This window comes from Harpia harpyja, chromosome 3 (genome assembly GCF_026419915.1).
Source record: "Harpia harpyja isolate bHarHar1 chromosome 3, bHarHar1 primary haplotype, whole genome shotgun sequence".
Classification (NCBI taxonomy): domain Eukaryota; kingdom Metazoa; phylum Chordata; class Aves; order Accipitriformes; family Accipitridae; genus Harpia; species Harpia harpyja.
The window spans coordinates 6344622-6359210 of record NC_068942.1 but is presented as its reverse complement, the minus strand read 5'-3'; the positions used below and the strand labels follow the sequence as shown (position 1 = coordinate 6359210).

At 45.8% G+C, this 14589-nt stretch overlaps 1 protein-coding gene across 2 annotated transcripts in view; it reads left to right on the top strand.

Moving 5' to 3' along the window:
• Positions 1-14589, top strand: part of METTL24 (methyltransferase like 24) — a 49013-nt gene that overhangs the window by 32018 nt on the left and 2406 nt on the right. The gene's annotated exons all lie outside the window — the stretch shown is intronic.

Here is a 14589-nt window from a genome sequence, read left to right as displayed (position 1 = left end):
GACCATTTTGAAGATAAGAGCAGAAAAAAGAAGCTTTTTCCTACTTCTTAGTCATACTGTAACTATACTAGGCTGTGCATTAGTGAAACATCTGGGGAGAGAGAGATGACTTTCCTTTGACAAGTGCCTTACATTGATTGTTTTGATTTTAGAAGAGTTAGTCACAGATCAAATGTTTAATGACCTGATCCAGAAAGTGTATGAGTCTTGTGATATACCAAACCTGCTGCGAACAGTCAGTTCTCAGGTAATCATGGTAATACAGAGTGATTGTAAGACCTTCTGTGAATGAGAAGGGTGTAGCTATGAATTCTGAGTATATAGCTTTCTGACATGAAAGCAGCCAGCTTGGAAGGTCAAGGAACATAATGCATATGTAACTCATGCAATCAGGCTTTCCTCTAGCTGTGTACACATGGCATAGGATCTGGTTAAGTGTGTTGGCACATTATGAAAAGTGTATACAGCTTCTTGCTCTATTAGCATTCGGGTAGCTTCCCTGTGCAAAACGATGGCATTAGTGAAGTCAGGAGCTGACTTTCTCCCAGTGAGGTTAAAGCAGTTATACACTTTGTAATCTTCTGTTACTTCCTATTTGTGAAATACCTGAATGGGCTGACTCTCCTCACATTGTTCTGTTTAGTTTTTCTTTAATTTGGAAGGCAGCCTGAGAAGTTGTATGTTGCATAAAGACACCGATACGCTCCAATTTATGAAGAGAACATCAAAGTAAATATTGTGACATTCAGGTTTTTATTCTTCCGGTGAATGTGACTGGAATGTTCCCTTGACTGAATAAATAAGTTAATTCAAAACAGTTTCACAGCGTATTTTCCAAAGCACTTTTTTCAATTAGAAAGTTAAAACATGCTTTTCATCCCATTCTTTTTAATTTTAAAAATCCTTCTGCCTACCCTCAAAGTCGTTCTGTTCCCACTTCAAGGCAGGAATTCCAGGCAGCTGCATTTGAAGTTAATGCCTCATTTTCTCCTTGCCTGTATTCTTTAAGATTTGGGACTTGATCCAAGACCCTCTAAGTGATTGAGACTATTTCCACTGACATCAGAGACTTTGGATGGGGCTGATGAAGAGAGGACAGACAAGGCCTCCTGGAGTTCTTGCCGTTGTAGCCTTGAAAAGAAAACATGCAATTTGGGGGTTTTGTCTGCAAGGGAATCAAAGAACTTGGATGGGCTCATTTACACTCTGGCTCAGATGAGAGCATGCCTGATATTCTGCAGTCAGTACTGGGACCTCATCCACAGAAAGGGAAACCTATCCTGATATTACGGCAAGAAATACAAACAGGTTTTTGTTGTTACTGGATTTGATGAAAGATTAAAAGAACTTGATCTTTCTAATTGGCTATGTGGCGTAACAGTCCTCAGTTCTCTGGGGAGTGTAAATAGCCTGGAGGTAGAGGATTTATCTAGTACTATATTAGGATGAGACTGACAAAGGAAACATGTAGTCAGAGTATTTTGGGGAACTGTTAGAGTGTGAAATCTTTTAAGCCCTGGAATAATCTCCAAAGGATGTCATGAGAGTCCTATTTCCTGGTACATAAATCTAAACTGAAAATTTACTGGTGTATCTTCTGAGAAGAGCAGTATTTTATCAGCCACAGGAAAGGATAAAGATGTAAAAATTGATCTTGCTCATCTTTCCTACTCCCCCCTGCCCCAATTTTTTTGCTGAACATGCACACTCTGTAGTGCACTGCTGATGAACAGCGGAAAAATGGGAGAAAGCCAGTGAATGCACAAGACTTTCTTTCTTATTGCAGTAGAGTTCAACTTTGTGAAAGCTTTCACTTTCATATTCTCTACTGGGGTGAGGATGCTATAGTGCTGGTGTTCCCCGTGGATTAGTGATAGCTGGATGGGGAACTTCCTTCATACAGAGTCACTGGATAATTCAAGTCAGAAGGGATCTTGAGAGGCCTGTAGTTCAATCCCCCGCTCAAACCAAGGCCAGCTGTGAAGTCAGACCGGGTTGTTCAAGGGTTTACCCACTCTGGTCTTAAAAAACACTGAGTTGTCTCCAAAATGGAGACTGCACAACTTCTCTGGGCCAGCTGTTGTCCTGCTTGACTGTCCTCATCGTGAAAATGTTTCTCCTTATATCCAGTCTGAAAGCACCCAGTTTCAATTTATGCCTGTTGTCTCTTGTCCTACTTCTATGCACTGCTGAAGAGTCTGTCTCTGCTGTCTTGATGACCTCTTCGTAGGCTCTACAGGCTGATGTTAGCCTCCCCCAGTCCCAGTCCTCCTGCCTAGTTTGAACAAGCCCCATTCGCCCAGCCTCTCCTTGCAGGTCAAGTGTTCCAGTCCCTAGCCATCTTGGTGGCTCCCAGCTGAACTCACCTCAGGTTATCATCGTCTGTCTTGTGTTGTGGGGACCAAAACTGGACGTAGGATCTAGATGCACTCTTACAAGTGCTAAGTACAGGGAGATAATCGCATCCCTTGGTCTACGGGCCATGCTCCTATTAATGCGTCCTGGGATGCTGTTGGCCGCCTTTGCACCATGACCCCCAGGACCTTTCTGCAGAGCTGCTCCCCAGCCAGGCAGGCAGTCCCCAGCTTGTGTCATTGCAGGCGGTCCTTCCTCCCCAGGTGTGGGACTTGGCATTCGTCCTTGTTGAATTTCATCAGGTTCCTGCCAGCCCGTCCCTTGAGCCTGTCTGGATCCCTCTGGATGGTGGCTCTGCCCTTGAATGTGTGTATTGACTGGTCCCACCAATTTGGTGTCATCCACAAACATGGCAAGAGTGTCATCTAACGCCTCCTCTAGGTAACTGATAAAGATGTTAAACAGGATGAATCCTAGTATAGACCCTGTGGCGCTCTACTTGTAAGTGACCTCCAGGTAGAGTACAACTCTTTAACCACTGCCCTCTGAGCCCGACCATCCAACCGGTTTCTTAATTGTGTGGTTGTCTGTTCACCCAGACTGCACTGTCCTGACTTGGATACAAGACTACTGTGGGAGGCAGTGTCAAAAATATATCCCAGTGCTCTTTTAGACTAGTCACAGCTGGTTCCATGGTCTTGCAAGGGGATCATCAGTCTGAATTTCAGTTACAAGGAGGCCAGTTCAGCTGTGTAAATAAACCATTCACCTAGTCCCAGCATAGATTTGTGTTGTGTATGGTACAGTGTCTTCCTCAAAAGGTTGCTATGTTCCATGTAGCCCAGATTTTAGTATGCAATAAAACTATAAGGGGAAGACTGTATGGAAATGCAAGCTCCCTCCCCCCACTCCACCATTATCCCCTCCACAAGAAGTCCTAACCCTTAACCAGAAATTCAAACCAAGCTACTCCGTATATTCTGTATTCCAAAGGTTATGCTAGAAAGCAAAATTAAAAAACTTTGACAGAAAGGCCCTGAGCAGCAGAAGCAAGCAAGAGTTCACTCTGTCCTGAATGGGCATGCATGCAAACTCTTACTTCAGTAGTAGTTTTCCTCTCTGTAGGACAAATCTCATGTGATGCCATCAGTAAGTGCTATGAATTTGCATTGCTTGGCAGTAGAGCTCAGCAGTGGAAAACTTTGTTTTCTTGGAGAACAAATCAAGCTGGAAAGGAGAATCTGCGAATGCAAAGTAAAACCTTCATTTAATCAGGAAGTGCTCATAGGTGTAACTTTCAGGGGACAGCAGAGTTGTGGTCAACTCCTGCCATTCAAGTCGTCTTGAACAAATTGTGTAAGAGACCAAACTGTGTCATTGTATATTATGAAAAGAAACGCAAAGCAATCTTTAAGTCCTGATTTTGATTTGAAGGCTTTAATTTACACTGGCTCTTCATGAAGATTTTTTTCTGTGACAACCTGGCTAACAGGTGTCTGCTTCATTTTATTGAACAGGCTTAGGTTTAGGGTTTCAAAAGGAAAAACCTTCTTCCTTTCACCTGTTATTTAATACTCGACACAACTTCAAAACACTACACCCTGAAGCCATTTTGATTAATAGCCTCATCTCCACCTAGGCAAGTAATTTATCACTTGCTCCTCTCTTAAAGCAGATACTATAGAGTCTATTTTGGCTACACTTTAAGTTTTGTGAAGACTGGTGTGAAAGAGCAAAGATTAAAGAAAATCAATTTACCATTTTTGTTTAAAATTGGCTCTGTTGGCAGTACACAAATAAATATAAAATAAAAGCCCTGGGAAAACTGTATATCAACGTAGTTATATGGAGGTTTGATTAACAAAACAAAAAAATTAACTCTCCAGGTTAGGAAAAGTGCATGTTCAAGTTTGGAGCAGCCAAATCCATGCAATTACTCTTTACTAGACATACCTCAGGACTGCAGGGGCCAGAATAGTCTTCTGAATTCTTGACCCTGCTTAGACAAAATCATTTAACTTTGATTATCCCTTGCAAGGGTAGACTTAGGTATTGCACAGGGAGCTTGGGGGTTAGTTAGAGCGAGTTACATTCACTAAGGGGTGGCCGTGCCCAAGTTCAACGTGTGGATGCCGGCGGTGTTTATAAGCTCAGCTCAGCTGCCATCTTAACTCACAGAAGGTGCTCAGTACTGGCTGGCGAGCGCCTGCAGACTGGTCTATGTCCCGTTGTGGAAGCCTGAGCTTGGGATGAGAAGCCAGGAGCTCAGAAGCCTGGGAGCTCCTGCAGGGATGTGAGTCCTTGTCACTGTTGCTGCTGCAGCCGGGGAGCAGCCCCCTTCACCTTGCTGGAGTGGGAGGCACAGGTTCAGATCTCCACTCTGCTACGTTTAGCTTAGTGTCAGAAAGTCCAAATGAGACCAGATCTCTTGAATCACTGCATCATACAAATCCTTAAGTAAATGTTTGGAGTTCTGTCTTGAAAGGGTTTATTTTTTTCTTTGCTTTATTATGCTGCTTTGGGGCTTTTCCAGAATCTCAATTCCAGAAGGAAAAACGCCACCCTTCATCTGATTTTTAGCCTCATTATTTTCACATCCAAGTTTTCTTCTGCAGTCAGTTGTCTTTAGGCTTAAGTGGCCCTTTTTCTGCAGCTGTTATTTAGCATCCAGATATATTTGTACCATCCAGATATATTTGTGAAGAACAGTCTTTGCTTTGGTCGGGTTATTATACTGGCCTCTCTAAGTCTCCTCCAACATGAGAGATCCTGTACTTCCCATAACATCTTATTAGTGCTTTGTTGCCCCTCCTGCAGCTGGAGCATGAGCAGTCAGTACTATTCAGAAGTCCCAGTGGGGTCTCTGCTAAGGCTCAGGCTCTGACAACCTCATTCCCCTTCCTCCCCTGGAAGCGTCTGCACTGCTACTGCTTGTCATCTCATTTGCTTTTATGTGGACATACCAGACTGTCTGTCTGTTATATCAGTTTCTGCATGGCACAGTAGAAAGAGTTTTGTCCCAGAGCACTGCTTTTTTTCAAGTGTAAATGGCTGGTCCTGGCCTATTTGTAGTAGGAGTAACTACACAGTAAAGTCCCATGTTAGCACTGGACCCTTTTGCACCAGACAGATGTAATACCGTAGCTGTAAGAGCTTATAGGCTAAATAAATGACCTGCCAGGAGATGGAGGAGCATGGAACTCACCTCCATTAACTTAAAATTCTACATTTGAGATAGCTGTTGAGGTCCTCACTCAAGGGAAACCATCAAGGTGCAGTTCATCTCATTCAAGAGCAGATGGTTAAAACAGGCTGGGTGATGTGACCTGTACATCTCAAATTGCCCTTCAGAAGTTCCTGTTCTTCTCAGGGGTCTATAAAGGGAGCTTGGACAACTGGTTTGGGTTTAGATATCTAAGGCTGGGTGAGGTGCATCCCATCTTGAATGACTTGCCCACATACTCAACTCCGTGCTCAGCATCTGTCCGTCCGAGGTGCTGTCTGTTCTCAGCATCTGTCTGACAAGTCCTGAGACGAGGACTTAAAAGTTCTGCAAACATGTCTCACGTGCCTGATTTCCGTGCTGGTTGGGCTGAAAGGGAGAGCATTGGAGATAATAACATTGGGCAAGCTAGCCAGAAAATGTAATTTTTTTTCTTTTAAGTCATCCCATTAGAGCAAAAGCTCAGAGTTGTGGAGAGCATGTTATTGTACAATAAGCATCTGCCTCTAGCTCTGTAATTTGATTTATGAGTTCTTGTGAGACTTATTGCCTGTAACACATACATTCAGTCCCTTTGAGGTTATCTTTGTACGTGCTGGGCCAAACTCATTCTCTGTGTAATGCAGCTGATTTCCTTAGAGTTACAGCAGAGCTGCAGTTTGAGCACTAACCGTTGCCGTGTGTGAACCTTTTGTTTGGGGGTGTGTCAGTGTGTTGGTGAATTTTACTCCATTTGCTGAAAAGGGGGAATTAAACTGATGCAGATGTTTCCAGCTGCAGTTGGAAATGCTGTCTTCTGTAACCTTGTAATGGTTGCCCCTGAGTAATCTACAAGCTCCTGACACAGTGTTCCTTTTCTGGATGTACATATTTTTTAATTTTAGTGATAATGAAATCAAGGTGGTAATTGCTCTGTATTTGCTCAGTCAGCTGGGGCTGCTGCTGTGTAAAGTATTTTAATTGTAACTAGATTGAAGAGTTTGGCTGCAGGGAGAAATGGGCTTGACAACCTCATGTTTCTGGAAGCAAAGATCTTTGGACAGTGATTTACTGCTCCCCACCTCTCCCACTCTCTGCGTCGTATTCAAGGAATGCCTCATGCACATTCCTTTACGGGATTTTCTCTTAGTCCCTTATATCTCCTTTTGCCTCATTTAAATTCTCTCCACCAGGAGTGGTTCTCAAGATATTTTTAAGAATAGTGGTGGTTCTAGGGAGCCACCTGAAGGTGCTCTTTAGTATGCAATTGTCAGGCATGGAGCAAAGATCTTTTTAATGATACTGTTGGCTGAATGTGGTGCGATCCACAGCCTTTTCTACTCCTAGGAAAAGGGCTAGTGCAATGCCTGAATTGTAATGAAAGTATCTCACTATTAAAACAGAACTTACGCAAGTCATCTTTAAAAAAAAACAAAAGCCCTTTCGAAGCATATTATTGTCTGCTAAAAATTAGAAAGGAAGGAGGATTTTTTTTTTAGGGTTTTATTTTCTTTTTCTGTTGCCTTTGTTGTGGTTGTTAAGACCCTTCAGCAGAAATCAGGTATTAAAAAAATCTGCCTTCCCCCAGCTTTACTAGAGGGCTGCACAAGCTGCGTGCAATTCTCAGCACAGTTCGGTGCGCTATTACACCATTCCACCTTCTTTTTGACAGCAGCAGCAGCGTACCACTATTTCAGTGTCAAACAGTTACATTCAGAAGAGCACGGCACCAGCTGCAGGCACCGAGGAGTCATCATTGGTATGCTGCTGCTGTAAGAAACCAGTCACTCCTGGTTCCCTCCTCCCACCGAAACCAGAGTTTGGCAGGAACCTGCCCTGCTTCAGAAGGTGGTACCAGATGCAGGGCACCTGCTGAGCTCAGACCTGTGTTCATGTTCCCCAGCTCCTGCTTAAGCCATTAACACCGGCTTAAGCAGAGTCATGTGAATCTGTACAGTTTTAATTTGGCCAAGGTGCTGAATATCTGCTCAGGGTGGTGATCCATGACATGACACTGGTTTTATGAGAACTGAGAGCAACCCCCTTTCCATAAGCATCCTGGTCTTTCTCCGCTGCCCATCTTTCTCAAAATTTCCAGGGAGTAATTGACATTAACAAGTTCTTTTGATAAATGCCCTATCCAGAGCACTTAGGAGCTCTCTGAAAAAACGTAGGTTTTTTTCCCCCCACATTTGTCCCTAGTAGCTCATCCCTCCTCCTGTCACTGTTTACAAGTTCTTGTCATTGGAATTGGCCATCTCTTGTTTGAATACTTTCACCTTAGTGTCTGAATCCTTTCTGGTCTCATTTTTGATCTGACAGCAGTTTAAGGTTTCCCTCCATTCTCAAAAATTTGAAATCCAGAGGTCAAAGCCACAGCAGCTCTCTTTTCCCCTCCTCACTGCCTGTCCCAGATGAAATCTGACAGTTGCGCACACAGTTCAGGGTGTTCCTTATTCATGTTTTCAGGAACGCGCAGCTTTCTTCCTGCCATGGTTGGAAGCGAACAGCAGGGTGGGCAGACAAACAGTGAAGCAGAAGAGAGGCAGATTGGCACCTTGGACCAGAAATGGAGTGAAACAAGTAGAACCCCATGAAGAGGTGTAGTCTTAAAGGACTTCATTGCACCGGCTAGTGCAGATGGGAACCAGGTCCTCCAGCAGATTTAACTGGAGCTGCTCAGTTATACTGGGGCTGCATGTTCTCATCCTGCAAGAGACATTCTTTAAGGTGTGGTGAACACTTTTTGAAGGTGGGACTCTGAGCCCTTTCTTCAATTACTTACATTTTGAAGGCCCCCATGGGCACTGCGTTAATAAACAATAGCAGATCTTGCAGCCAAAATGCTGTTTACTACGTACAACCATTTTACGGTAGCCTAAGCCCTCTGTCCCTTGCACGTGTGCACACACTTGTGGGTCTTGCTCCTCAGGGCTTCGGGATCGATCGCTGCTTAACTATTTGCCTTCTAACCCAAACCTCCTGGGCCGACTGCCCCCTCATCCCCTCGCGATGCAGTTGTATTGCTGCTGGCTTTCGCCTTTAGCAAGACTGGGATAACGTGGCTTTATGTAAGCACGGAGCTGGGTCCCACTGTCCTCGCTTGGTGCCGGGGCAACACAAACAGACTGCAAATGTTTGTTCCCCTTTAATGAAGAGACTTGAGGGTCCAGCGTACAGCATTTATTCTTTTGAGTAAACATCCGTTCCCACAGGCATCCAGCAGCGTCTGGCAGAGAAGATCAAAAGAACAGAAATGAAAGGGTTTTCCCCCCTTTGCAGGGGGAGCGGGCAGCGGGACATCTCCTGTGAGATTAGATGGCTGAATGCACTCTTTGCAAAGCAACTCGTGTGCTCGGCCAGGGCTGCGTGCGGGGCGGCTGCGCTTCCAGCCTGGGCTGTTGGCTGCTGGTGGAATAAATACAATATTTAAAGTGTCTGTTTGCAGCACGGGCTTTGGTGAGCAGAGCTCTTGCTGATGATCAGGCTGATAAATAATTTAAGATCAGGGTTTCTGCAGCTCCCTGGTGGGATTTTTCCCACTTGGGCAATCTAGCCATCGGATTGAGGGACCTGATGAGGGGATGTTGTTCTCATCTTTTTCTGTACAGCAGAAGAGCAGTGCAAACTGAAAAAGGTAACACGGTGCAAATGGGAGCTGGGGCACAGTGTTTCTGAGCAGGGATGCACACTAGTGAGCTGCTGCCACTCTGAGCAGGCGAGGAGGTCACTGTTTAGGGGCTCATGTCCTCATGGTGGCTCTTCACCCTGTTTCCCCTGAGAAAGCATCACTTTGAGTCCTCAGCTAGTGGTGAGGTTCCTGTTGCCTGCTCTGCAGACTGGTCTCAGTTTAAAGAGATGGGAAACCAAGACCTTTGATGCTCAGAATTTTTGTGAGGGGAAGGTCCTCTCCTTCAGCATTGCCTATGTGTAGTGCCGGCCTGCCCCATGCTGAGGGCTTGTAGATCCTGTTCTCTGGGTCACTGTACAGGAGCCTTGGTCTTGCTGGGTAGCAAGCTAGACAAGATGTTAAGCACAATGCCTCTAGCTTAAAGTTCATTATAGTGTAATGCTAGCTAAACCCATCAAACCTGTATGAAAATCAGTTCAGGCTTGGGGATGACTATTTTGAAGTTGTAGAAGTACCTGCCTAGAAATCATGAACATGTATTATTTTATGACCAGAAGATGATTAACTAGTGAGCTGCCATGTCTGGCTGGTCTGGTGCCCAGCGTGAGATAAGATGGGAAGGTGCCAAGAATTAATCCTACGGCAAAGAAAGATGTTCGTGATGGCAGGAAGACCGCAGGTGAAACCCTGCAGCCTTCTGACCAAATGCAGCCAGGGAGAAAGGATTTCAGGCAATGCTGATGATCTAAGTCAGGTGGGAGTTGTTCATCCAGAGATTATTTTGTCCTCTGGTAAAGTGGCATTGAAAAAAACCTCCTGCCAGCTAAAAGGCCTCTTCTCTGCCTGTCTACTGGAGTAAGTGGCATCACTTAACTGGGCTGGACTGAAGGGGGGTGTGCGTATGTCTCTTTTTCTGTAATGAGTCTTCACAGAGAAATTGCTTCCAGATAGAGAGAGTATGTGGGAAACATCTCGGCATCAGAGACCAAGGGAAGAAGTTGGGAATAAAAGTGCCAGGTCACCCTCATGCCTGGGCTCTGCGGCTGTGGGAGGGAGTCACTTGGGGTGCCTGCATGGGTCCTTGCTGGGAGCAGTCCCCCATGGGACAGCATGGGCAAAGTGCTGGTAGTGCTCCTGAGCACTCAGCTGAGGTTGATGCCTCCTGTGTGCACTGGATGGGCTTTCCAGATGGGTACGTTTGTCTGTTTGGGGCCATTACTGCTTCTGGCAAGCTGTTGCTATACTGGAAGTTGGCCGTCAGAGAAAGTTAAATAAGTTTTCTTAATATGATTTTGAAACATTTTCTCCAGCTTAAGTGGTAAACATAAAATGACTTAATATCCTGTTCCTGCTGTGTAATGCTTTCATGGAAGCACATCACTGAAACGGGGAGAAAAAAAAAGACTTCACTGTCACTCACAAGGCTGAGGAGGATCAGCGGTGAGAGCTGAGGAACGAAGCTCGTCTGCACTCGCTGCCGGTTTTCTGTTTTGGTGATGTGTATATTGTATGAGTGACTTCAACTGGACAGTTGCCCTTTACTGTAAAAAAAGACCAAAGACCATGTAAGCACCCAACTGCACAAACCGGCTTTGTGGCTTTGATGCCTTAAGCAGATACTTGAAGATGTGCCTGATCTGTCACATTGGGAATGAATAATATCAAATGACACATTTGTCCCAGAGTCATTTTGAAGTTGGCCATACGGACCATCACAGAGGGGGGTGTAAAAGTGAGTAGGAAGGAAGGGAGGTAATTTGAAGAAGTGCTGCTGTTTGGAGCTGTATATCACTGACCAGTAGCGATTGACTTTTCTCCTGATTTCAGTATCCATGTTGCTCAGACTGTGCCCACAGCAGTCCCAGTCTCCCTGCCGGATGGCTCGGAGAGAGACGGGATGGTTTCCCCCTCCCACCGATCACAGGGAGCATGGGGAGAGGCAGTCGCAAGCTCCTGGGAGCGTAATTTGCTATTAGGCTACGTGGCATCCTGTCTGCCATCAATTACAGCCTCGGCTCGCAATAAAAGGGAGTGAAAGGGACTTAACATCCATGCCATGGCCTGCTGGCGAGGAGGGGCTGTGGATGCATTTTGAAAGGAAAGAAAGTGAGGGAAGTATCATGCTGAAAGGTTGCAGATAGGAAAAGAGGGAAGCCATGTTTAAAAAAACTTCACTCAAGAGCCTGTTTTTTACCTGCAAAGTCATGTGCTATCAAAATATGAATTAAACAGCATTTTCTAGAGTTCTGTCTGCTGAAAATGGAGAATTGTACTTAGGTGAAGAGGGGAAAAACTGACGCATAAGCAAGCGGAGTTCGTCTTGCTGTACAGCTGATGTCAAAAAGGTAACGTGCTATCGAGGGAGCCAGAGCAGAGGGTTATTTCTCACAGCCTCAAATCCTGTAGTTCAGGAGACCGGGGTGGATCTGAGCTCCGCTCCTCTGCTTGAGAGCTGTAACCAGCTCACCTCTCCCTGCTCCCAGCTTATGCCACAGAGCTGCTCCCACAGAAACGGAGGGATCCTCCTTACCTGACCTGTATCGCATTTGCTGTTTTTGCCTTTCCTGGCTGCTGCTTTCACATGCTGAGTTCGTGCTGGAAGTAATGCAGCTAAATTGCTTCCTCCAGCTACTCACTCTCAATTGACTCTTCTCCACGGGGAGCTTTAAATGGTGCCCACGGGGCAGCACAGAGCCTGAAATCCCCGTTAACCTTGGTATTTCAAAAACGATCAAGGCAAACAGAGCTCTGATCTCTGATTTAGGAAATGATGCGCAGTTGTAACAAGTCATTACCCTAAAAAGAAGAAATGAGCCTTTATACAGTACGTGTGAACCTTCACTAACTAAAACACATTCTTTTTCAGCTGTTTTATATGCTTGGTTGTACATGAGGAAAGGCCTTTTTTTTCCTCCAAGTGTAACTGGTACAATGCTGCAGTGCTTTTTCAAGGGAGCTAAACTGAGAAAACATTAAAAAATCCACATTTTTTACTTTTCTCTGATAATCTAGTTAGTTTGTGGAAGACAAGAGGATTAGTGGAAGATAAGAGGAACCAGCCTTAGTCTGTGAGTAGTTGAAACTGGTGGGCAATCGACTGCTATCCTTTACCTTCAGGCGCTGTAGATCTTTGCCCTCCAGGATTTACTCCCAGCAGCAGACTCCAGCTGCACTCCCAGGTGAATTAGAGCTCTGAATTTATAGATTTGTCCACTAATCCTTTCACTGGCACTTTGAATCAAGGCATCTGAAAGGTGGTAGTGCATTTCTTATCAGTAGTGCGCTGCTTATCACTGACGGTAGATATCTCCTGAGCGGTCTAATCATCACAAAACTTGTGTTCGGTGTTAGCAGGGTGCTTGTTATTCACTCAGATACTCTGACACAAAGCTGTTCTGCTATTTATTTTACCCTATCCATGGCATAAAATGGAGACTGGGCTGAGATGGATGCCTTGCCTGGAAGGCAGTCACAAAAGTTGGTGGGTAGAGGCAGGTACCTTCCTCCCTCCAGGTCTCTGAGCAGTGCGGGGCACTGAAGGCGACAAAGAGCCTCTGGTTTGTGTATGCAGCACATCCCCACTACCCTTGTGTTTGTTTCCTGGTCATTTCAGTATGTGTTTAAGCAGTTATTATGGTAACTCATTTTATCCTACTGAAACATTGGTTAGCAGCCACCTTTCGGATCGATTTTGCAAATACAGCGCAGAGCGTACAGAGTGCCTGCTGAGCAGCCAGAGCAGCAGTTAGTGTCACAAGAGAAAAACAAACCAACCTAGATGATGACTGGAAACATTGCCATGGGAAAAAGATGTCCTACTGGTGCCATGAAGCAAGATCATGGGAAAACAAAAGCAAATACTTAGAAACATTTGACCCCCCTGCCCCCCTGAAAAAAAAAGGTTTTGAATAATTTTTCTCCTTTCAAAGTCACAGAAGTCTCCCAAAGATAAAAATCTGTGGTTTCTGAAGTCCTGCGGCAAGGTCCTATGGCAATTGCACCCATGTGGAATCAACTACCTACGAAATTGCATTACAGGTAGAGTTGCGAGTTGGTACCTGAAAAATAAGTAACCTCTTTAAATGCATAAAGGAAAAAAAGTGATCTCAACCGTGAAGTAGTTCTCAGCTGAAATGTCATGAGCAGCATCATTTACATTCAGCCTCCCCTTGAACCCAAGGGAGCGCTATGTTAAACTGTTTCACTGACCCACGGACGGACAGACTGACAGGCTCTTTGTTGCAGAGTCAAGTTAGGAAATACCAGAACTAAGGTTGTCTGTGCAACCTTCCTCTCTGCTCCCCGTGTGGATGTGCCACAATACAGGCTTTAATTCCATAATCCCTCGGTCATTTTCCACTGGCCCCCTGCCTCCCTCAGTGTGGAGGAGGCACAATGCCGCCTTAATGAGCAGACAAGCAGCGGCTTGGCTTGTTAGTATTTGGTCCGTGACCGTGGACCTCATTCAAGTCCCACTCTCCAAGTCCTGCTCTGAAAATGCAGCGTTTTGTTTTCAGCTGTTCTACAGCTTGTCCCACAAAAGTTTGCAGCCCTTCAGGGGCACAACCCTTGCACCCTGCAGAGGGCGTTCAATGGTTAATACCCTCGTTTTACAGATGGAGACCAGAAGCGGCAAGCGTTTGACACCTACCGATTCCTGCCATCCCGTGCCCGTCGGTAGCGCTGGAGCATAGCCCCTGAGGAGGGCTGACGTGGTTGTGAGCGCTCCGCACCGCAGCAGGTCAGACCCTGGTGCCTCCGGTCAGCCACCCAGAGAACACGGGAAGGTAGATGTGGCCACCCGTTGCCGTGGTCCCCTGTGCGAAGCAGAGCTCTGGTCGTACGGGAGAGGTGCTCGCAGCACAACCCCTGCCCTGCACCCCCCGGGCAGAGGGGTCTGCAAGCCAGGGCCCCAGCCGGCACAGACGGGGCATGGCCTGACACCGGCGAGGCGTCCTGCGGTGGCACGGTTTAGGAAAGCGGTTGCCTTGGCAATGCTTTTACATCACCTGCCCAAATTTCTTTCCTGTACCTGCACAGGTGCCTTTTCCGACACCGCCTCGATGGTTAGGGTAGGCTGCCAGTGAGAATCTGGGGGTTTTTTGTTGTTTTTTTTTTTTTTTACTATTCTTGAGTCTAAATAAAGTCTTCAGTTTTTTACTTCAGACTCATCTTGAGCATGAGTGGATGGGCAGAAGCAACAGCTGAGGTGGAACCGGCACAGGTAAAGCCCGCTCTCACGGCAGGGGAGTTTCCCCTGTTTGGCTCTGGGAAACACAGGACCTTGAGCTCTGCAGCTTGTGACCACTGCTGCGGGCATCGTTTTCTACCAGGTGTGAAACTGTGACAAAATGCTCTTTTTTTTTATTAAAGCATACAACTCCCCTCCCACAGCTAATCT